Genomic DNA, 22,743 nt, shown 5'->3' with positions numbered 1-22,743 from the left:
GCAATTCATGTCACATAATAATACCTTTCTTGTTATTGACTTGGACCGGATTTGAACCCATGACCTAGAGATGAAAGGCCCCATAGTCCATTACCAGTCCCCTGAGGCAACCAGTCTCCTTGTGCTGGGAACCGAAGGCCAGGCTGCTACCCTTCCTTCCTTCCTCACGTTTAACCTCCCCCCTCCCGCTTCCAGTCTTCATTGCCTGCTGGGCATGACAAGGATAAAAGGAGGAGCAATGAAAGCCATATGCTGAGCCTCTGCCATTGTGCAGTGCTGGTTTGTGAGGCCAGCTGGGGTCTGTATGGAAAGGGGAGAAGGATGCTCAGAGGCATGGAGACAGTGTGGTGGAGAGAAGCCTGGATGAAGCTGTAACGAGTTAGTGGGTTCGCTTGTACAGAAATGGCCGAGTGTTACATTTGGAGGTGGAGGGTCCTGCAGCTGGAATAAAGTCATTGGTGGGTGTGTGTGCGCATATGGATCATGCACCGAATGGGAGGGAAGATTGCAGACGGCGGTAAGAGCAACACCAGCCCGATGGCGCCTTTCACTGGCAAAGCCCTGATGGCCAAGCGGTGGTGGCCAGGTTCAAACGGTTGCGGCAGGAGCAGCGTGGCCTGGCCTTGAAGGCAGCTGAGCTGGAGCTGCCAGAGCAGTCTGGCTGTCGACACGTTGCATGGTGGGTAGGGTGCTGGTGGAGAGCGTCGGCAAGGAGGTCCTCCCCACCCTGGAGAACAGCAAAAAGCAGATCAGCAAAATCGTCAAGACATGAACCAGCAGCTGCAGATGAAGGGCCAGGAGCTGAACGAGTTCTGGGAGAAGCACAACATCCACTTGATGGGCTAGGGCAGGAGCCAAGACCAGCTCCGACAGGGTCCTGAGCTCCAAGTTGGGAGCCCAACGGTGCTGGTTCATCGTCATGGCGAGGCCCCTTCCCAAAGGACTTTCCAGATGCCCTCTCCCCGAGGCTTAACTTTATTATTTGGTGCCACTCTTGTAATCCTTCTTTGTTAAATAAATGTTTGTAAGTTACGGAGCACAAGGCCATTTCTTCCCTCCTCCAGCATCGGGCAGCACGTGTAGTGCCTGTAGAGACAGACTCTTTTATTTCCTCCAGCTGATTTGGGCTATACGCTTCTGCATTTCCCATTCTGAGCCACCCGTTTTCACAATTCCCTTTTTCACACCGCCCTTCCATGGCACAACATTGCTAAGACAGCTGGGAAGACAAACACACAATCTCCTCTGAGTCAGCAATGCTATTTTATAACAAGAATCTGGGCGCGGTGTTGGGAGGGAAACCCTTAAACCCTACCAAAACAGAATGCTTCACCACATACGCTTCTCCTTGGGGTAATAGCAGGAGAGAACGGACAACAAGTGTGTCATCACGTTGCTTAATGCACTGCTGGGCAGATGTTCAGATACCACGTTGATGAGCTCAGTACAGAAACCTATTTAGAACAGAATGGAATGAATTGCCCATCCCTTTAAAAGCATCTTCAACCCCCTTCGTAGCATAGACTGGGTATAACCCCCTGGGTATCCGACTTTTGGCCAACCCAAGGAACAAGGGATTTTCTATTTTACTGTCGTCCTGTCTGTTGAGCTGAAAAACCAGTCACTTCAGAAGTCAGCAATGCAGCTTAATGCTGACACCTCTGAGGGTGGGAACAGGGTGTAGGGTAAACGTGCCTGGGTTTCCCTCTCTCTTTATCTAATAGGTACATTAAAGGTAAATAGCCCCCGGGGCCTTCAGAGTTGCTGCCCAAAATGTATTTCTAAACCTGGATTAGTCAAACATGACATTCTCCTGTTCAGAAGAGCTCAGAGTGAACAAAGCTGCACAAACAGAGCATTCTTACGGCGATGCCTGTGCACATTTCTTATCTCAACTTGTCCTGGGCCTTGAAGGCACCAGCCTACTTCCTCTGGCAGCCCTGAAGCTCCTTGCCTGCAAAGTAACGTGCTACATCTGCACAGAAGCAAACACACAGAGGAGAGGTGGGTGTCTCAGGTTCCATTACGAATCTCCCTTTATGCCTAGCTCGCTCACTCACTCACTCAACTCCAACCCACATCAGGAGTGACCGGAAGCCATTACCTTCTGGTAGCTGAGGGGTTGCCGATGTGAACTGTGTTGGTGGGCCTCAGTCCAGGTCCTGGTAGACTGGTGTCCCCCTGACAAGTATCAGCCCCTCAAATAGCAATAATGGGCACGCTTGCTTCCAGTCTCTTGCGAAGGCGTTCTGAATGGGTGTGGTGATGAAATGTAATCCCAGACTGGTTCCTCCCAGTCAGTGTGGCCAGAGGCCTGTTACTGGGGTTGCTTGGAGGGCATTGTGCTGCCGCTGTTCATGTTATACCTTTTCTCAGGTTTGCCAGGGGGTCCCCATTCTGCTGGCTGTCAATCTGGCACATTTCATGAGCAGTAAAATCCACGCGGTGAGGGAAAAAACAGGAAGCAAATGTTGTTTGAACCTCAAAATAATGGAGTGTTTTGAGGCTTAGGTAAGAGCTTGGGCTGGTTCTCCCCATACTGTCTCTGTTGCGATAGACACCAGGCACACCAAGAGAAGTAGTGGAAATAGCTCCCGGAAATACCGCGTTATGAAGGGAGCCCTGTCAATGACGGCGTGGTGTTTTTACTGCGGTACCTTTTGGTCCATGGTGCTCCGTGTACTTTACATTCAGAAATTAAGCTGCATGACTCCCTGTGAAGTCAGGATGAATCCTTATCATCCCTATTTGCTGATGGGGAAACAGAGGCACAGAGATGTTTATTCATTTACCGGCGGTCACAGAGTAATCCAATGGTTGAGTCAGGACTGCCACCCAGGGGTCCTGGCTCCTAGTCCGCTTCATAACTGACCTCACTCCTCCTTGCCTCTCCTCCTAACCCTCCCCCCCACACCAAACACCCCCAATGCTCTTGCTCTGTGTCATCTCTCCAGATACTGCAATTCGTCCACCCGCCCCGCCTGTGGCTTTTCAGCACTGCAACACTGACCCCCTTCAAAGTGTACAGGCGCTTGTTCCAAGGTAGAACAGGTTCCTGCAGGTCTCACATTGAAGAACACGTGAACAGACAAGAGGAGGAAGATGGTCTCTGCCAGGCCCTTCTACTAAACCTGGGGGAGGGGAGGACTGACATGGAAGCAGAAAGGACGCCCCTCCCTAGCAAAACATTGGTGCCTTCGCCCCTCTCCTGCTGCCTGCTGCCTTAAAGAACTTGAAACCCCAAGTGTCTGGTGTGCGCTCTTGGCCCTGATAAACAGTAGCTGCCTGTAGGCAAAATAAGTCCCACTGGGACAGCTAGATGAAGACATCACTCGTCAAGCCTGAGTTCTCTTTAGGTAACAAATCTCTTACTGCTTTATTCACAAGAATGTCTGCATAACGTGCTCACACCTGAGGGCGTCTACTGTCTTCAAAGCCACTGGGGCCCCCTCCCGCTTCCCTTCCCTCTTCCCTCCTCATCTCCCAGCTGCAGCTTGCTTTGCAGGTGGAGGGAAGGAGCAGAAATACTGTGTTTCAGGATCTCCTGCAACAACAGGGGGGAAAACATCCACGTGTGGTTAGAATGTGCTTGTCTCCCAGCCCCTGTCTCCGCCCTACAATCAGATCAGCAAACAGACCTGAACGGGGGACAGAATGCGCAGAAAGGGAGCCAAATCAGATTTCAGGAAGGGAACAGATTTGCCCTCCAAGGGTCATTTTCAACAGCCTGTTCCATGGATCTTCTGTCTCTCTCTCTCCCCCATGCCCTTTTCACTCACTCGTCGAGCACTGGACTCCTCTCTATCTCGCCTCACGGTCCCCCCACTCTTGATGCAAGAGCAGAACCTTTGCATCTCCTGCCGTCCTGCACCGTCTTCCTGTCCACCTCAGATCAGAAACATTAGAGATGGAAAGACCAATTACACTGGTTCCCCTAGCCTCTCTCTATGTTGTGGGTAAGGTTTGTTCCCCATGTGTTCTCTCTTAAAAGGTCATGTGCGTCTTGTAACGAAACCATCTCGCACTGGCCACTAATGGAGACTGGATGCTGGACTAAATGGATCACTAGGCTGACTAAGTACAGCAATTTTGCTTTTCTACCCTATCTCCTCCCCCTTACATTTCAAATCTCAGCTAATGGTCTGTTCTCTCTTGCTGTGGCTTTTTAATCTCTCCCTCCCTCAGCTGTGATATAGCAATAATACTTTGCCCTTCTCTAGCACCTTTTCTTCGGAGGATCTCAAAGCTAATGAGGAGACAATGCTAAGACTTGGGAAAGCAGAAGGGATATAACCCTTCCTTGAGAAGTGTGAGTAGGCTGGGTCAGTCATGCATCAGGTAATGGGCCAACCTGCACAGCATGAGAGAGAATTCAGTTGGGAATGGAGGGCACCAGCTCTATGGGCCAGTGAATCAGTGATTCCTAATGTCCATCTTTGGAGAGCCATGACCATCCCATCCTCCTATCACATAGGGGAAGGGGGAAAGAATGATAAGCAGCAGAGAAGGAGATGGGGGTCCCTGGAGGGATGTAGCACCTGTGAAGTTTGGATTCCCCAGAATTTGGGGATTTTTTGGGTCCGGAGTTCTGATTTGGTTTTGATTTGGACTTTCTGTTTAGATCTGGGATGTGGATATGGGCCCACGCCCAGAACTGATGAGTCTGGGTTAGAGTCTCTTCTATTAAAAGCTTAGTCAGAAATATGGAAGGATTAAGCCCATTACAGTAACACAAGCTGGTGCTCCCTTTTGTGCAAAGTTTTACAAGGGATGATCAAATTCTTCCCTATTCCTATTTTCCAGGTGTGGAGTTGTGTTGGATCTCAAATGAATTCTATGATAACCAAGTCATTTAGGGTCTAGGCATAGAATAAGGAGGTGATTAACTGTAAGTGTGGAGAATTAACGCCGCCCTCAGCCTGGACAAATTCTTTGCCATCTCGAACAGTGAATCTTTGGCCATGGTTTGTTGTTTCTGGGAGTAATACCTCTCTCTGTAGCAACAGGAAATGTTTCCCTGGTCCTTGCCAGGTATCCTGAAGTGTGAAATGCCTTGAGCAAAGGGAGAGGGTGCTGAAAATATCAGTAAAGAGAAACTAACTAGAAAAATAAATGGACACGGGGCGGTCACCAGGGGGGAGGCTGAGATGGAGCCTGTACAGGGAAAACAGGCCTCAGTTATGGGTCATGGAGTAAACACAGATGTACTGAACTGCGGCGGGCAGAAGGAAACACAGCTGAGCTGTCGGGTGAGAGAGGGTTTGCCACGCGGACAGGCCAACCATGAAATTGAGTAAACCTCGTCAATGGCTTACAGACTTAGACGACACAGAACAATGCAGAAGATGAATCCTGAGTTTGGACAGCATCTCCTGCCACTGCCTCAGAGCCTGCAAATCACCTTGGCACCAGAGGCAGGGGCTTTCTGAAGGCAGGTCTCATGACTTGGCTTTCATCCTGCAATCCATCTTAAATACTTCGATGGCCCCCATTATCGAGGACTATGGGTTCAATACCTTGCCCTGCAGACTGGAACTGACTTCCTGTGTGACCTTGTGAGTCTCTCTGTGCCTCGGTTTCCCATCTGCAAAGTGGGGATAATGGCACTGCCCTGCCTCACAGGGGTGTTCTGAAGATATATAGGTAGTGGAGCAAAAAAGTCGTGTGATCTGTGGAAGTACGGCACATCATCTATAACTGTGTGCTGATGTGTTTTATTTCAGGAACAATAAGGAGCCTGTATAGGCAGCTTGTTAAAAGCAGGATTGTGCTGTCACAAATTAAGGTCACCTCCTCAAAAGCAAGCATTTCTTGAAAAATCAGGACAAGCAGCAACCTTCCCTGCAGCTTATAAACAATAATAAACTGTATTCTCAGGGGACTGACTAGGGCACGAAGCCTTTGCCGACTAGGTCACTGGTTCAAAACCCAGCTTGGACTAGTGAAGGGTCAAAAGTTGTTACTATCTGGTTGTTGTTTGCTTGCTGGTTGAAGTGAAATGAATCGGTGGGTCTCTGTGCAGTTCCTTGTGGAACAGTATCCAAAACCCACCATTGCACTGACATTAATTGGCAGGATTATCAGCAGCAACTCAGTGGCTCTGAACAGTTAAGGAGAATGAAACCTCCCTGGGCAGCCCAGTGACTGTCTCTTCCAACTGGAGGAGAGAGACACTGGGAGGGAGGCGTGCACTGTCACAGCCCATGACACGTACCTGTTTTGGGCTTAGAGAACTTTATTCTTCAGTGTTGTCAAGCTAGATCCTCACAGGAGGTCCAGCACCAGCTAAATCAGTGATCGCAAGTTAAAAGTAACTACTGGGGTAACTGGCTCAGCATTTGGATCTAACCCTTGCCCACAGGGGAGTGTATTTTCCACATTAACCTTCCTGTCCCCTGTCTGGATTATATTCATATTTATTTGCTCAAACAGTTTGCCTGCCCCTTATTTCTTAATACTTTTGATATTCATATCTGCTTGATTTCAGATTCAGATTTCTAACCACCATGGTGGGGGCGAGGTGTGTGTGTCAGATACAGGATTCTGGGTGGAACCAATCTTTGTGATGAGTAGGGCAAACGCGTAGAGGTGGTTCCTGCAGCCGTGTGTGCGGGGACCTCGTCCTTTGATCACTGCTTCCACTGACAACAAAGCCAGCAGACCGGGGCTGTCTTATGAGCACCGAAGACTCTTGAGTGGGACTGAAAAGAAAAGGATGCAGCGCAGAACATTTCTGACTACCAGAAAACCTAAAATCTCTTTCCCCATGTAAGCCATTACAGGGCTGTTGGAAGCATGCTCTGGAGAGCACAGCATTCGCAGCTGAAATCTGCAGCCTTGGATGCATGGCTATTTCACCAGTGGCCGGCCCAGGAAGGACTTTGGCAGTTAACAGCAAACTCGTGCTTACCTCTGGCCAACCTTTATGTGCAGCTGGAGAGTGTTGACCAGGGCTTGAGTGCTTTTCCTGTGCACCCCACCCACCTGTCGAAGAAACCCAGGCATTTCTTCACAATAATTTCATCCCTCCAGAGCCCTCTCTCAAGTACTTAGTTCAAGTTCCCCCACCCAGTTGCTTCCTAAAAAAGCCAGACTCTTCCCAGCTTCTTCCAGTAATCCGAGCAGTAAACACATCATTCCAACAGATGTTCCATCATTCAACGAACCATAGAATAGTAGAGTTGGAAAGGACCTCAGGAGGTCAACTAGTCCAGCCCCCTGCTCAAAGCAGGACTAACCTCAGCTAAATCATCCCAGCCAGGGCTTTGTCAAGCCACAGCTTAAAAACCTCTAAAGATGGAGATTCCACCCCCTCCCTAGGTAACCCATTCCAGTGCTTCACCACCCTCCTAGTGAAAAACTTTTTCCTAATGTCCAACCTAGACCTCCCGCCCTGCAACTTGAGACCGTTGCTCCTTGTTCTGTCATCTACTACCACTGAGAACAGCCTAGCTCCATCCTCCCTGGAACCCCCTTTCAGGTAGTTAAAGGCTGCTATCAAATTCGGGCAGCTGGAAAGAAAGTCGATTGGATGCCCCAGCAGAAAGCCCTCAGACTGCATAGACATGGACTTTGAGCTCCCTTCTCAACCTCCGATGTCCAGCTCAATGGGCAGCAAGGGGAAGCCTGCATTGCCAGTGCTATACCTCTTCTGGACATCACTGCTGAATGCCATTCTCCTTGATTGCCAGTCCAGCCCTTTCACCTGGACTGAAGAAAATAAACAAAAGCAACAGCACTGGCAGGTTAAGTCTTTGTCTATAAACAGCCTGTGATCTTTGATGACTGCCTTAAGCAGAGATTAGAGGACCTGATTTACTGTGTAATCTTTGGCCAGTCATTAAATCATCCTGTGCCTTGGTTTCCCCATCTGTTTACCTCGCAGGAGGGACAAGACACTAGATTTAATTCATCCTTGTTTGCAAAGGGCCGTGAGCTCCTCGGAGGGTATTATATACATACAGAGGTATTATAAGTGCATTGCTGGGATGTAACTAAACCTGACATGCTGCAGTGCCGATCGGAGCAAGATTTGACACCAAAGTGCCTCAGTGAACTCTTTGCTTTGTAAATAACCCCCCGAATCAATTGCACATGGTAAACTTCTAGGGCTCAGTAAGCCCAGAGATCCTCCTGCAGCTGAGGTAGTATGACCCAGGGGGCAAGTCCTGCTATCCATTCACTAGTGTGAATTCAGCTGCCCTGTGTCTCATTCAGGGAGCATTTATCCTTGCAGTCATTGATTCCTTTCTTGCTTGGCTTCCTGTGATGGAGAAATATGGTCAAGTTCAGCTTCACAGGGAGCGATTTAAAGCTCTTAAAGAGGCATTTGCCCTTTTAGCAGATTTCTTGTCTTCCTTTTGTTCCTGTTTTACTTTCAGTTCTTTTCTTTGTTCCATTTCCCAAGGAGTTGAGAGACATGAACGAAGAGCTGGTGAAAAGTGCCCTGATAGGTCTGGGGGCAGCCTGATATCCAAGCCTGCAGATCACACCAGTAGAAGCACAGCATCGCCAGCTTCAGTCCACGCTACACACCACAGCAAAGGGACTCAGTGCTAACTCACTGTTGGCCGGGACACTAACAATGCCTGGTTTGTGAAGTGGATAGACATCTGCTAGAAACTGGACTGAGATCCAGTCTGCTTGTTCATTAGTTCCTGAAGGGCTGTCAGGTGCTACTCACCCGGCTGGCCCATCTTTGTCTGCATTTACATGCTACTACCTTATTCTTTCCTTTTTTTCTTTTCTCGCACTGTAATATTTTTTCTTTCCTTCAATTTCTCAGGCCCAAAAGGTCTTGAACAATGCAAGTCCCAGAGTCTCTCTTTTCTACCAGCAGGGGCTAGTTTGGAGGTGACAGGGCTCATTCTTCTCAGGGGGGAAAAAAAGCAATCTTCATGGGGCACTTGCAAATAGGCTGAGGCCCCCAACCTCCCAGACCTATCTTCTGCCTTGATTTTCTTCCTTAAACTTCTTAAGCATCCTCCTTCTCTTCCTCACACACTGATTCAGGCTGGAGCAGGGTGAGAAGGGGGAAAGGAAGAATGGCCCAGTAGTTAGGACACTAACCCAGGATCAAATTTTCATGGCTAGAATGAAGCACGGAGCTGACCAGCTGATCCCCCTCAAGCCCCAATTTGGGATTTGTTGTTGCTAATCCCAAACCATCGTCCACCCAGCCCATTTCTCCCCATATCACTTAATAGGATCTTGCTATATGATCTTCAGTGTGCTACGAAATTATGCTGAGGGAGAAATGCCCATAAATGTACAGTATGTTGAGGCCTGACTTATATTATATGCCTTCCATGTAGCAGAATGCCCTGATGTATTTAGCAATGTAACCTGTTGTGTCTTTGTATTGCATCCTTACATCTGGAAGGATTCTCCTTTTTGCATGGACAGGCAGCCATTTTGTCCTCTGAGCTCAGCGCAGCTTTCTGGAGACGACACTCACACTGCGTCCTCTTATGGGGACTTGACATTGGTTCTTTTTTGATTAGTTGTTCTTAATCAAAAATAAAGGGTATCCTGAATGAAAGCTGCTTGTTGCTGAGTATGGAGAAACCTAAAGAAAATAGTAGATACTGATTCATTGAGACATTATAAGAAATTAATTTCCTTTCCTAGTCTACTACATGAATGATTTATAAATAATCATATCATATGATGAGTCTGAAATAAATTACAATTAATTACTTTTCCTCGGGCAGGGAGAGAGAACCCAGCACGATGCCCTCCTCCCACCCTGCTAGGAGAACAAGTCTAAGGCAATAATTTAAGTGTTAAAAGCAGACTTGGCATAGCACAGAATATAATAAGTCCTACTGAATGAGTCACAGCTGAAAAGAGATAACCTCATATGCTATAAAACAAGGGAGAGATAATCAGCAGGTCACATCAGCTGCTACTGACTGCATCCCACAAACATGCATAATTATACAACCAAGTTGCTTACGTGACTTAACACTGGTGGTATCTCTTGGGAGGCACAAAAAACCCCCCACCCCAGATGTCTGGTGGGAATGATTGTGCAAAGATGCTAACTTGATTTAAAGCTTCATTGAACTATGGGCAGTTGCTGTAACTGGGGATGGCTGTGACCACTGTTACCTGTCACCAGTGCTGTCACCTGTCACCAGTGCTATCCTGCAACTGAGACCAGCTATAGAAAACTCCCACTGGTAGGGAAGGGGAGGAGAACTTGCCAATATATGAGTGGCATCTAGTTGCTAAAAGTGCCCAAACTGACCCCAATATGGGTCGTAAATTCATTCCTGTGTTAGCAAATCCTGAGCGTATTATTGTCAAAATAGTCCTGTTTCCATCTAATAGGTTTTACTGCCTCCAAACATACCCTCTGCTCCAGCTCAATAAAAGGTTATTATTTAAAACAATACTTTGCACTTCTGTGGAGTGACTCCTCGCAGATGTTGGTTCATACTTAACGTGCCCATGCAATAACTAGCCTTTTAAATGCAAATGGAAGGTGTTGTTATTGGCACATTTATGAATCATTAATATACAAGGGTGACATGTAAACAAGAACCAAAGAAGGCTTTCGGAGTCCAGTGAAGCCAGCCCTGCCAATGTGTTTCCTCGCAAAGCTTATGCTACCAACAGGTTTGTTGTGAGTGTGACAAGTGGCGATTGCTTGTCAGGAATATTCATGCTTCTAAAAAAAAAATAAAAAATTGGTTTTGCCTTTCTCAATTTTGCAACTATGCATTTATTTACCTGGAGGAGAGAAAGTTGGGAGTATGATGTGTCACACTTATTTCCAGCGCTTCTCTCCACTTTAAGCCAGAAATGACTACAGATCAATCACACAGACAAAGGCCAATGCAGTGGAAATTCTTATTTATACATAAAAAATGACCCTGTAGTTAAACTCCTCCATCTTGCGAAATCTTGGCTGTAGACCTCTTTGATAGCCTGGGTAGTGTGAAACCTCATCCCCCCTTTAACGTATTTACAACCCTCTGCTGCCTGGTTATGTGTATGGGAGCCAGTACTGTGCCCAGAAAATCTGACCCACCCCTAATCAAAGCCAAAGCCTTTTAGAAAGCAGCATGTGCAGTGTTTGTGAAAAAGGAAATTAGAAAGCAGCACCATTCGCTCTCTCAAAAGTGTGGAATGGATCTAAACCTCATGTTTCAGAGCTTAAGCCAGCTCCCAACAGACAGGGGTTGGGAAGAAACTTCCCCGATGGGCAGGGTAGTTCGTAACAGCCCGCTATGGAATTTCTCGCACCTTCCTCTGAAGCAGGTGGTGTTCTGATCACTGTCAGAGACAGGATACTCTGCAGCTGGACTGCTAGTCAGATCCGGGGGGTAATTTTCATTTTTTTTGATGAAAACCCAATAATTTTTGAGTAAAATGGATTTCGGGGGAGTTGTGTAAATTTCTGTTCTGTCAAAAAGCCATTTTTTGGTTAACTTTTTTAAATGAAAAATTTGCAACCGGCTCTACTGCATATGCACAAAATGCTGACATGGTCCCTCCTCCAAACAGCTTTCCACCGGGATATCAGATAATGGCACATTTTTAGAGGCCACCCACAAATACCCCCCAAAAGTGACCATTTTAGCCTCTTTTGGCTTAAGGGACAAGCAGAAATACAGAAAAACTCCAGCATGGGGATGTATTGGATATTGTCAGTGCATTAAAACGTCTCCTTCTCCCAAAATGATTGTCAGCTGAGAAGGTAGATATATCTCTTGATGAAATAAAATTGTGCCTGCGTGTGGCCAAAGTATGGGGAACATGGGCAGAGCGAGCTAGGAAGACTCATTATTGTAGTAATTTTTCTCAGTTCAAGAAAAGCCTCAACAGTTGGACTTCCTAATAATAACTTTGCACTTTGTTATTAGCTTCTACCAGAGGATCTCAAAGTCCTTTACCAACATTGATGAATTAAGCCCGATTGAGGTAGGGAAATATTCTGACCCCCAATTGCACAGAGTGGGATAACACAAAGAAAGTTTAAGGCTTGATTCTCAAGTCCTCTGAACATTGAAGTCGATGGGAGTTTTTAGATATGGAAGGCTTGCAGGACTGGGCCCTAACTGACTTGCTGAAGATCTGCAGAACAGCTCAGAACAGAGATCAGATTTCCTGTCTTCAAGTCCTGAAGAGTTTTGACCAGTAAGAGAATCTTCCGTCTGTGGCTGGGATAGAGAGCTGTGAGCAACATCTTACCTGCTTTGAGGATTCATGAAGAACCCAGACCTCAGACATGGTTTGCCAAGGAGCAGAATCATTTTGACAAACCTGGACCAATTTGCAAGTGAACCTGGGTCATTTCAGCTGGGAACCCAAGGGTAACTTGGTCGGCTTTGACCTGAAACTGATTTTGACTGAGTCACATTTTTAATTTATTTTAAAACAAAGCTGAGGGTGACCTGAAAGGAAATGAGAACCAGAACAAACTGCTGTTCGACATGAGCCATGATGCTAAACAACAAAAAGCATTTGTGGTAGAGACGGTGTGATGGGGTGTGTGTGAAAGGGTTAATACAGGCCTAAGGTGCCAATTAATTCACCTGCTTGCACCTGGAGGATGGGCCTAGCCTAATTAGAGATAAAGCCCTGCAAAGAGTTCTTGCTGGATGGCCAAGTCACGCTTACAGCTAGAGTAGGGAAAAAGACAGGAGGGAGAAATAGAGGCAAAAGTTGCTGCAGAGCCAGAGCCAGCCAGGAGCGGAGCGGTAACTTTGCCACAGGTGAACTCAAACCAACCCACCACGAGGGTGGTCCAATTCTGAACCCGAACAGAGATCTTAATTTAAGAGGCGGCTGGCTCATCTCTTGATGAGCTGAACCAAAATCCCAGCTCCCCTTAGAAGTGCTGTGTTTGAAATCTGCATTCTGATGGGCATGGAAAGCCAAATGAGCAGGGAGATTGAATGGAAAGCTTCTCCAGCAACATCTCAACCCTGATTTGGATACCCCAGCTGCCAGGCTGAGAGGGCAGATCAGGCTCCATGTGAGTGAAAACCTTCACTTTTCTGTGGCGGCTGCTAACAAAGATGCCGAGTTACCTCTCTCTGTACAGCGCCTTCCACCATTCTGGTGCAATATAAAACTATTGTCAACTGGAGTGATGGTTTTATGATGTGGATACCTGTCCACTGGAAACTGAATAGAGGTCTCCCAACTCATTCCATAGTCATCTGAGGTCAATAATTACCAGCAAACTACTAATCTGGGCTGAATCAGAACCAGCAGTCCAGCAATGAAGAACACTACGGAAATCCTGAGCCCATTGGAGACAATGGAAACATTCCCAAGATTTCATCCCATATCTCATGGCCATTCCCATGTGTATGTCCAGTGTGAGAGGTCTGCAGAATTCATCACGAAACTTGATGCCCTTAATGAATGGTACCCCAATGAAGAGTGGATTGGAAATTTTTAATAATGTGTATTGTTTGTATTACAGTGGTGGCTGGATTCTGGCCACAAGGATCAGGATGTCATTGTGCTGGGTGCTGTATAAACACAAAACCAAGACCCATAATGCCCCAGAAAGCTCACAGTCTAGGATAATGACAGGGGCTGGCTAGACAATGCCATTTTGTGAGAAATTTTGAGGTTTCAATTTATTTTCGTTCTGATGTGGAACGAAAATGAGAAACTCTCCCGATGGACATTTCAACTAACCCGTGGCTGGTACAGCTTCATAAAATAGGTTGTTTTGACAAAAAGCATTTTCTGAGGAAAGACTGTTTAGTTGAAAAATTCCCTACCAGCTCTAATAATGACAAGATGCAACAGGAGGAGAAATAGCTGAAAGGAGAAAAGGAGTAGATGAAGGATGAGGTAACAGGTAGGGCTGGTTGCGAAACCAGTAAAAAAAAACAAACCCAAAATCATGAAACTTTTTATTTTATTTTATTTTTACTTTCAACGTTTCTACAAAAATGTCCATAAACGTAGATGGGTTCTGTTGCTGGATGAAAAAAAACCCGGAAAAACGTCCATGACAATTTTTACCAACATCTTTCAGAGGTTTTTTAAAAAAAAAGTTTTTGGATTGAATTCAAATTTTGGATGAAAAATGTCACTGAGAAAAAAAATCAAAATGAGGAAAACTTCCATCAGCCTGTAGCAACATTAGAATGGACACGCGGCGCAGAATACCAGCTCTCCCAGCTCCCCGCTTGCCTAGCTATTGTTAGATGGCAGCATTTCTAGGCACCGTGGCAGAACAGGGATCTGAAGAACGAGGCTGATCGCTTGCAACAGAAAAGCCGTCCACGTTGGAGGGGCAGTGGCCAGTTTGCAGTGTTATTTTGATCTTAGACAAACAACTGGCCTAGCGCAGTGCCCGGCTTTTTATTATTATTTAAAGGACTTTAAAAATAAGCTGCTCTTGTTTGTGGTGGTTTCTCCCTGATAAATAGCTGAATCTTTGTGACCTGCCCTTCTCTGCTTGAAATGTGCCGTATCGGAAAGATCCACAAACTCTCCATCACTGCTCCCCACCAGGCCATCATTCACTCTCTTTTTGATTGCTCTGGCATTCTAAGACTTTAGGATAATAGGCCATTATTCGCAGAATTGCTATTATATTTTATTAATAGGAGCAGGGGAAATTTATCACCACAAACGCTGCAAGATTTGCAGTTGAAGCACGGGCAGCTCTTGTAAAGCGTAATGGATTTAGCTGACCTATTTGATGGATATAGACTCTGGTCGTTTCCTCCCTCCCTAGCCCTTAGCTGCATTTTTAATTCATATGGAGGAGCATGTCCCTTCAGTCGCTGTTTGGGGGGCACTTTGAAGCTGCCTGTGGCTCTGCTTTCCTAGTCAGCCTTTCCATGCATGGCTCTGCCTCTGAAAGGCATCAGATGCACTGAGAGCCCCTTTCCCTTGGTCGCTGCCAGCCCATTCCAAGGCCCTTGCCAGCTGATGCTAGCACACCCTGTCTATCACAGCTGGCCTGCCTCTGTTAGTGGGCAGACAGGAGGCGGGAGGGGGAGAGTTGCTTGCTCCTGTCAGTTTCTTAACCTTTGTGCTGCCTTTTTTACTGCACTTTAGGAGTGGGGGGGAAAGGCAGTCAAAGTTGAGCCCCTAAAGGAAAGGGGAACATTGCAGTGGTGATGATGAGCTCTTAGCTGCTGGCCATACTGCCTCTTCCCTGCTCGGGTGCCCTTTCCAATACTCCTCTCTTGTGTTTCAATTCTAGCTCTCTGGCTCTGTGTACTTGGCACAGCCTGGCAGCTAGAATAAACTGTATGTCTTTGTGAATTTAACGACCCAGGAAACACTGCTTTAGGTGCCACGAAAGGCCCTCTCTAATACCTCTGGACTTTGTTGGAGTTGGGAAGTTAAATTTTTGGAGCTGGGTGTCTATATATGTGCAAGGAATGGTGAATTAATGTATGTCTCCCTATTACAGGTTGCGGTAGCCCTACACTGACGAGGATCCCACACCTGAGTAGCCTACTGCAGTCAGTGGAGTAAGGTACTACACAATCTGAAGAAGGGCATCAAAATCTGACACTGGAAACTGAGGCACAGGGTGGTTAAATGATTTGCCCATGGTCACATGGTAAGGCAACTGGGAACAGAACCCAGGTCTTCTGATACCCAGTTCTCTGCTCTGACCACTGGAGGCTGCTGCCTCAATATCTTTCACTGAAAGATCTCAATGTTTTATACAAACATTAGTGAATTGAGCCTCATGACATCCCTGTGAAGTACGGAAATATTATCCCCATTTTACAGATGGGGAAACTGAGGCACAAAGCTGTTAATGGGATTTGTGCTCCTGAATCCCTCACATGGTAGATCAGGGAACAGGAGTCAGAACTTCAGTATCCCAGTCCAATCTTTTATCCACTATATTCTATTTTTCAGAGAGTGCACATAGAGCGCTGAATAAGAATGCAGACTGCATTCACTTCTGGGATTTTACTAATGAAGGGTTGTTACTTAGAATATATTTGCCAGTGCTTTTTTCATTCTTGTTTTAAATATCTCAGGAAATAGGATTTCCCTTGGGAGACTTTTCCCCAGTTTGACAGATTTCATCACTACTTCCTGATACTAAGCCTAACTTTTAGTTCACTTCATTCCATTATTTCTAGTTACACCCTCTCAAACAGTCCTAAATAAATGCTTTCGGTAAAAAATAAAAATGCAATTCAATAAAGATTTTCAGACCCGAATGCTTAGCTTTAGGCTTCTAATCCCATATTTAGGAATTCTGACATGCTTTTCAGAGCTTTTGAGCCACACCGCTCCCACTGAAATGGAGAGCTGTAAGTGTACCGCTCTTGGAAAAATCAGACCAAGAATTTTAGGTGCCTAAATATGGATTCAGTAGCCTAATTTGGGGTATCCCAGTTGAAATATTTTGTCCCTCCATCCTTGATTAATCCTGTTTATAGGCAGATAAGATTTATGACTAGTCATCATTAATCCAAACTAGTCAAACTTAATTCTTTCAGACGAGTCTCTTCAGCTCCTTAATTTTTATTGCTGTTCTTATCCAATTTGTCTACAGTTTTCTACTGTCAGGGTCTCCCCAGATGTGAATGCAGTAGCTCACACACAGTCGCGCTATAACTGAACAGAGACAGAGCAACACTAGTTATACTTGGTCCTGCCTCAGCATGGGGAGTAGGGGAGTTGGACTAGGTGAACTCTTGAGGTCTCTTCCAGCCTGACATTTCTATGATTCCTAGCTTCTAAGTAGGCAACCCAAAACTGCATTGGCTTATTTTTGTTTGTTTGTATTCCACAACGTGTTGCTAGCCAATTTTCCACCTATTAACACGTTTTCTGGTGTTACTTCTTCCCAGTATCTCCCTGCCAGCTGCGTTCAGATGTGGGTATCTGCATTTCAGATTATTATTTTCCCCTGTGGGTATTGGCTTGCATTTTCCCTGATCAAATCTCCATTTTGTGCATGTTTCTCTCTCCCCCGGTCCCTTTTGTATTATTTCTCTGTCCTCCTCGGTCATTTGTCACGTCTCCCATTTTTGCATCATCTGTGAATTTCATAAACATATGGTTTACTCCTCTCAGGTCATTCATGAAAACGTTAAATAAGACCCTATCTACCACCAACCTCACGTGTGGAAAAATAAATACATTTGCAGGGCAGGGATCTTTATGAAGGAGGGTGAGCTGGTGTGGTTACTGTCCCTGCAACATCTAGGATCTTCTGCGGACAGAGTTGGAGCTGGAGCTGGGTTGCTGCCTGAACCTGGGAATGAAGTAGTGTTGGATAAAATTTGCAAATGAGGACCCACTGGTGCAGTTCATTTTTGTTGGCTATGTATAGCTTAATGGATATTCTGGTCCAGTTAAAATCATTATTAGTTAATTTACAGGCATGTTTCTCTGATTGGATGTCAGGCCGTATAACAAGAAAGTCACTGGTGGGTAGTCTGGTTCCCGGTTTGATGGGATTGCTTTGAAGGAGGCCTTCAGAAGGGGAGCGCTTTGAAAGAATGAAATGATCAGTGTGGCAGCAGGGAAGGCAAGGGACTCTTTAGAAAGAAGAAGAAAAAGAAAGTTTATAAATAGCTGAAGATGGCAGAGTGGATAGCTAACTCTTTGATGGAAAAAGGGAGGGTTTTACAGGAGGATTTTATTCCCAGTGACATTGAAGAGAGTCTCAAGGAAAGATCGGCTTGATCGGAAATGAACACATGCTGTCCTGCAAGACTCTTGTTCCATCAAGGTTCTGGTGAAATGCACTAGGAAGATGTAATTGAAGTGCTTAGAAAATATTCTATTCTATTTAGGTTCTTATTGCCCACCCATTACTCTGGCACCCGAATGCCTTTTTCCCAAACAAACTTCCTAGCAGAGGAAGAGAGAGAGAGACTCAGTGGTAACACCCATGGGATGGGACCAGTCAACCCTGAACTTTGCAGTACATCGCCTGAACAGTTCTACCCCACCTAGTGACACCACGTGGCTGGAACCTTCCATGGGATTTCCTTCAAGAAAGCTTCCACATCTTCCTGGAAGGAATGACTTAGCTGCAGTGGCTTGCAGGGGGTAGTGGGAGGGACATACAGCTCATGATTCTCATGTACCACAGTAGAGAAAGGAATCCAAGCAGAGGAAGTCACTTTTTCCTGAAAGCGTCTCAGAATCTCGCTCTGTGTGACTGTAGAAGAGCCCAGTGCGACTGTAGAAGAGCCCAGTGCACAAATTGTGCCTGCTTCAGAACAGTAGGTAGGAGAGACTAAGATGAACTCAAATGTTTCATATTGGATTAAGGTAAATATAATTAAAGGAAATATTATTGATCCCTCCCCCACCCAAAGGGTTCAAAATCATGTATGGCCCAAAATCACGAGATTGACTTAAAATAATAAAAGTGTGGGCTATACGTGCTCCTTTTAGTTTTCCAGAGCCTTAGGATTCATGCTTTTCTCCACAATCATTGGGGCCAGAAATCTCTGTTTTAAAGATGAGTCTCATGAAATCACAGGACTCCAGGAGCTGGGTATCCAAGAAACACAGCAAACCTCAAGAGGTTCACAATGAAGTGGCAAGAGTTGGCAACACTGAGCAGGTGCTCCAGTACGGACAGTCTCTGAAGCGACTGACAAAAAAAATGAAACGTGGCAGTGCTGCACTTTGAAAAAGCAGTACACTTTTGAAAAACTATATTCAAGAATTGAAACAAGCTTTAGAATGACCACAGGGCAATGTAAAATATAAGAGTGTTTGTTTGCTTTCACCTTTTAATTGTTACAAAAGGAAATGGCTTTCACGAATGGGCAGAAATTGGTGCAGCAAGATAAATTAGAGGGTTGTGTGCTGCATGTTGTGATACAGAATAGTTTTAGTGAAAAGCGTAACAGTGACATTGCAGATACGTAATGCTCACCCAGAGATATACGCTTTGCAAGTGCCCATGGAAAGACAATTAGAAGGGTTGCAGAAGGCAGGAATAATTTCACCTGGAGAGTTTAGTGGGTGGGCACTGGTTGTGTGTATATGATCCTAAAATTAATGGAAGTGTAAGTTGTGGGGGGGACCACAGAGCCTGGCGACTGGAGGTGAAGAAGTATCCATTTCCAAAAACCACAAGATTTATTTGCTGAACTGGAGGGAGGGGTGCAGTTTGCAGATTTCAGTCTTCAGGGCTGTCATCAGCATTAAATTCACTTTTTAAAAACTGCTGATTGCTGAGAAGACAAATTACCCAGGGTGTGCCTGAGGGGCAAATTAGTTCTATTTTTGTCTAAAATTGTAGTCGCCCCTTTTTTCCTTCTGATTTTCAGCAGTTTATAGGTGAGCTGTAGAAGAAAGACTCCAGTTTTGAAACCTGCATTTCAAATGGCTTCAAAGTAAACTAGAGTAGTACTAAAATGTTGGCACAAACAGCCGCATAGTTCTTTCCACTGCTAATGAGTGAAACAGGGCTTTAAAAATGGTTTTAAATGCTATTTGTATTATTATAATGCCAAGGAGCTTCATCATGGACCAGAACCCCACTGCACTAGGTGCTGTACAAACACGGAACAAAGAGACAGTCCCTTGGTTCACATTTTCCAGGCTTTTCCCTACGACCATGAGGGCTAGAGATTTACGTTTGTTTTAATGAAAGCTCTGGTTCTTCCCTAATCACTAAGGATCCGATTCTGTTGTAGAGATTAAATCCTAAAAAAAGTGAACCAAGTGCACCCTATTGGCTCAGAAACCAGAAGGCAAATTAAAAAGAACCCCAAAGTTATTATTTAAAATATTTTGGGGGGGCACCTGACTTGATTTTCAAGTGTTTGGGATTGGCAATACAGTTAAATGTGTTAGCGACAGGCAGGTGGTTGGTAGGTCTCTGATTGGGAGAAGTGGTGGCATGACACTTTGCTGGTATGTTCTAGAGGCCTTGTTATTGACCTACCGAATCTGAATGGGAAGCAAAGAGATCTTTGACTCGTCCCTATCACCTTTTCACGGTGGGGCAATACGCAGACAGCCAAAGCATTACTCACAGTCACATCAAAGGCATCCGGTTACCAAATACGTGTCATCAACCGTGGCAGAGAAGACAGTCAAACCTATCAGCTCTGAGTAAACACAGGTGGGTTAAGCAAGCACCTCTGCCGTGAAAGAGGTTGTTGGACTTGTTTGCAGTGGTTCTAGTGACTTCTTGGGCAGTGCTGTCAGTTAAAAGCTCTTCTCTGCTCTACCCTCAATCCTGTGGAATTTCTTGGCATGGAAGAAGCTTGTTTGTTATGTGGAAGCGTCCCTGTTTGGTGGAGGTCATGACAACACTAGCCATGGGGTGGAGCTTGTTCCAGTCAGCACAAACTTTCCATGGAGGGAAGGCGGAGGGGTGGAATGTTTCAATGCGCCTTAAAGGTGTGATGTGTCAACTTGCAAATCATCTCTCTGCTGTAACTGAGGCTGGGAGGGCTTCAACTGTTCTGCTTCATTGACACTGAATTAGTCACTTAGCCCGAGGACTAAAGAGAGGCAGAAAAAGAAATCCTCCTGAAGACAAATTCTACCTGACTGGTGCCAAAGCTGAAATAATAAAGAGGAGCTGAGAAAAAGAAAAAAATCCCACTCCTTCTATTGCTGTTGTCTCCCTGATGGCTGCTTGGGAGGCACCAGAAAGGGTTTATCCCATTAATAATAATTTGCACTTAAGCTTCATCTTTCATTCAGGATATCAACGTGCTTTACAGACCCAAGCCCCAGTGTGAATCGTTTTTATCCCCATTTTACAGATGAGGAAACTGAGTCAGAAAGAAGTCTGATTCTCAGAGGTGCTGGCAACCTGCAGCTCCCATTGACGTTAGCTGCAGTTCTAGAGGCTCATCACTTCTGAAAATCAGGCCTCGCAAACTCCGTGTTACACAGCAAGTCAGTGGCACAGTCCAGGGTAGAACTTATGATTTCTGATTCCCTGAAACCATCACGTTTTCACTCACGTGTATTCACACGCTAGACATTGATTCTTCTCTACTTTTGGGTGTGCCCAATGGCAAATTCCACTGTCCTCATCAGCCCATGTGGCTTTGTATGACAACAAAATAACCAAATGTTACCCTTTCCCTTCCCTGTAGGGTCAAACTGTGAGTTTTCATGGGTTTGCTTCAGATGAGAATTCACTGTTTGTTTGCAGGGAAGTGCTGATTTCGCCGAAGAGCTGCTTTCTGGGATGAAATGAGCCCCCTGCAAGGGGAAGCAGCTACCTTGCATTTTCATGGAAAAGTTGAGGTAGAGGTGGACAGATGACTTTTTGTCATTCCCAGGAAGATGGGATTTGTCTCCAAGGCCACCAGTAGTGGGAATTTGCTTGGCCATTTGCAGATGGTCTTCCTCAGAGTCTAGGAAAGTCCCATAAGCCACGTAGCTGGGATTCCTTGGTGATTCCTGTCCAGCCTTCTGGGAACTCCTGCAAATTCTGGGCTGTGGAAGGAGGGCCGATTATTTCTAGATGAATGTGGGGTGAAAAACAATGAAAATGCCTGTGGCAGAAGTCTGCCTCTTAGCCAGAGATCCATCAGTTTGGGGTGTGCCGGGGGCACTGTAAGGTGGAGAGGGACGAGTAGTCAGTCATATTGATCAGGAAGTGTCAAGGGACATGTATGTTCCCTACGTGAAAGATCGTGAGATGTTGCGCTCTTTCCATTTCTAGCCTAATGGTTGAGCCCAAATGGGGTCCCTGGGCTTCACCCTTCCCCCAACACAACATATTGCTTGCATCTGCTCTGTGGTATGGCAAATAGCTTTGCTAATTCCCACAATGCAAACATTTGAAGCCCTCTGCACTCCTCTTCATCCCCGTTTGTAATCCCAGGGAGCTGTGGCCTTTCGGAGACTCCCGCAGACCTCCTGCGTGTGACCCCAGCACCAGGCAAATAGTGTGACACCTCTGGCTTTTGCAGAGTGCATGTTGAATATTGAGCCAGCAGTGTGAGGCTCGCAAGCAAACAGAGAGTGGATTACCAAATTCAGCAGTTCATTTGTTTGCCTCCTTTGTGGACCAGGAAGGGCACTCAGCATAAAGAAGCAGCTAAGACAAAATGACCTTACTTTGCCCCCTTTCCCAGTTTTGTCCCACAGGTGGCTTAGACATTGAACCCAACCTACCTCTGTACCAGATTTTCCCATCCCAGACAGACTCCTAGGATTTCTGTCTCTCTCCTAGGTTGATGAAGCAGCCTTCCTAAACTGTCTCTTCTCTTATTCCTCTACCCAATGCAAATAGGTTGTCCCCGCAAGGGATCTGAGCTCTAGATAGTTTGTATTTGGTCTATAAATTACAGCTAAATAAAAAAACAGCTTATATAGAGTACTGATTTCCTCTGTGGAGGGTATTATTTTTGATTGGTCTTATAGGCCTGATCCAAAGCCCATAGCAGTCAATGGAAAGATTCCCTTTTGGGTCAGGATCTGTATACATACATTGTAGAAATAGGATCGTTGATTAAAGCCCAGGACTGGTATTCAGGAGATGTGAGTTTGAGTCTAGACTCCCCTACAGCTTTGTTGTATAAATGAGAGAGAGTCCCTTGAACTCTCAGGGCCTCAGTTTTCCCACCTGTAAAATGGGGATGACAATACTTAATACACAAGGGTGCTTTGAAGCTTAATTAAGTCATGTTTGAGGAAAGGTGAGATGAGCCAGATTTCCAAAAGAGCTCAGCTCCCATTTCGGGACTTAAATGAAACACCCCGATTTTCAAAAGTGCTCTGCCCCCAGCAGCTCCCGTTGTGAACTGTGCATTGAACACGACTGAAAATCTGGCC

Source organism: Emydura macquarii, unplaced genomic scaffold (assembly GCF_026122565.2).
Source record: "Emydura macquarii macquarii isolate MOO-44397 ecotype Brisbane River unplaced genomic scaffold, CSIRO-AGI_Emac_v2 contig_1644, whole genome shotgun sequence".
Taxonomy (NCBI): domain Eukaryota; kingdom Metazoa; phylum Chordata; order Testudines; family Chelidae; genus Emydura; species Emydura macquarii.
Note: the sequence above shows the minus strand (reverse complement) of the source record.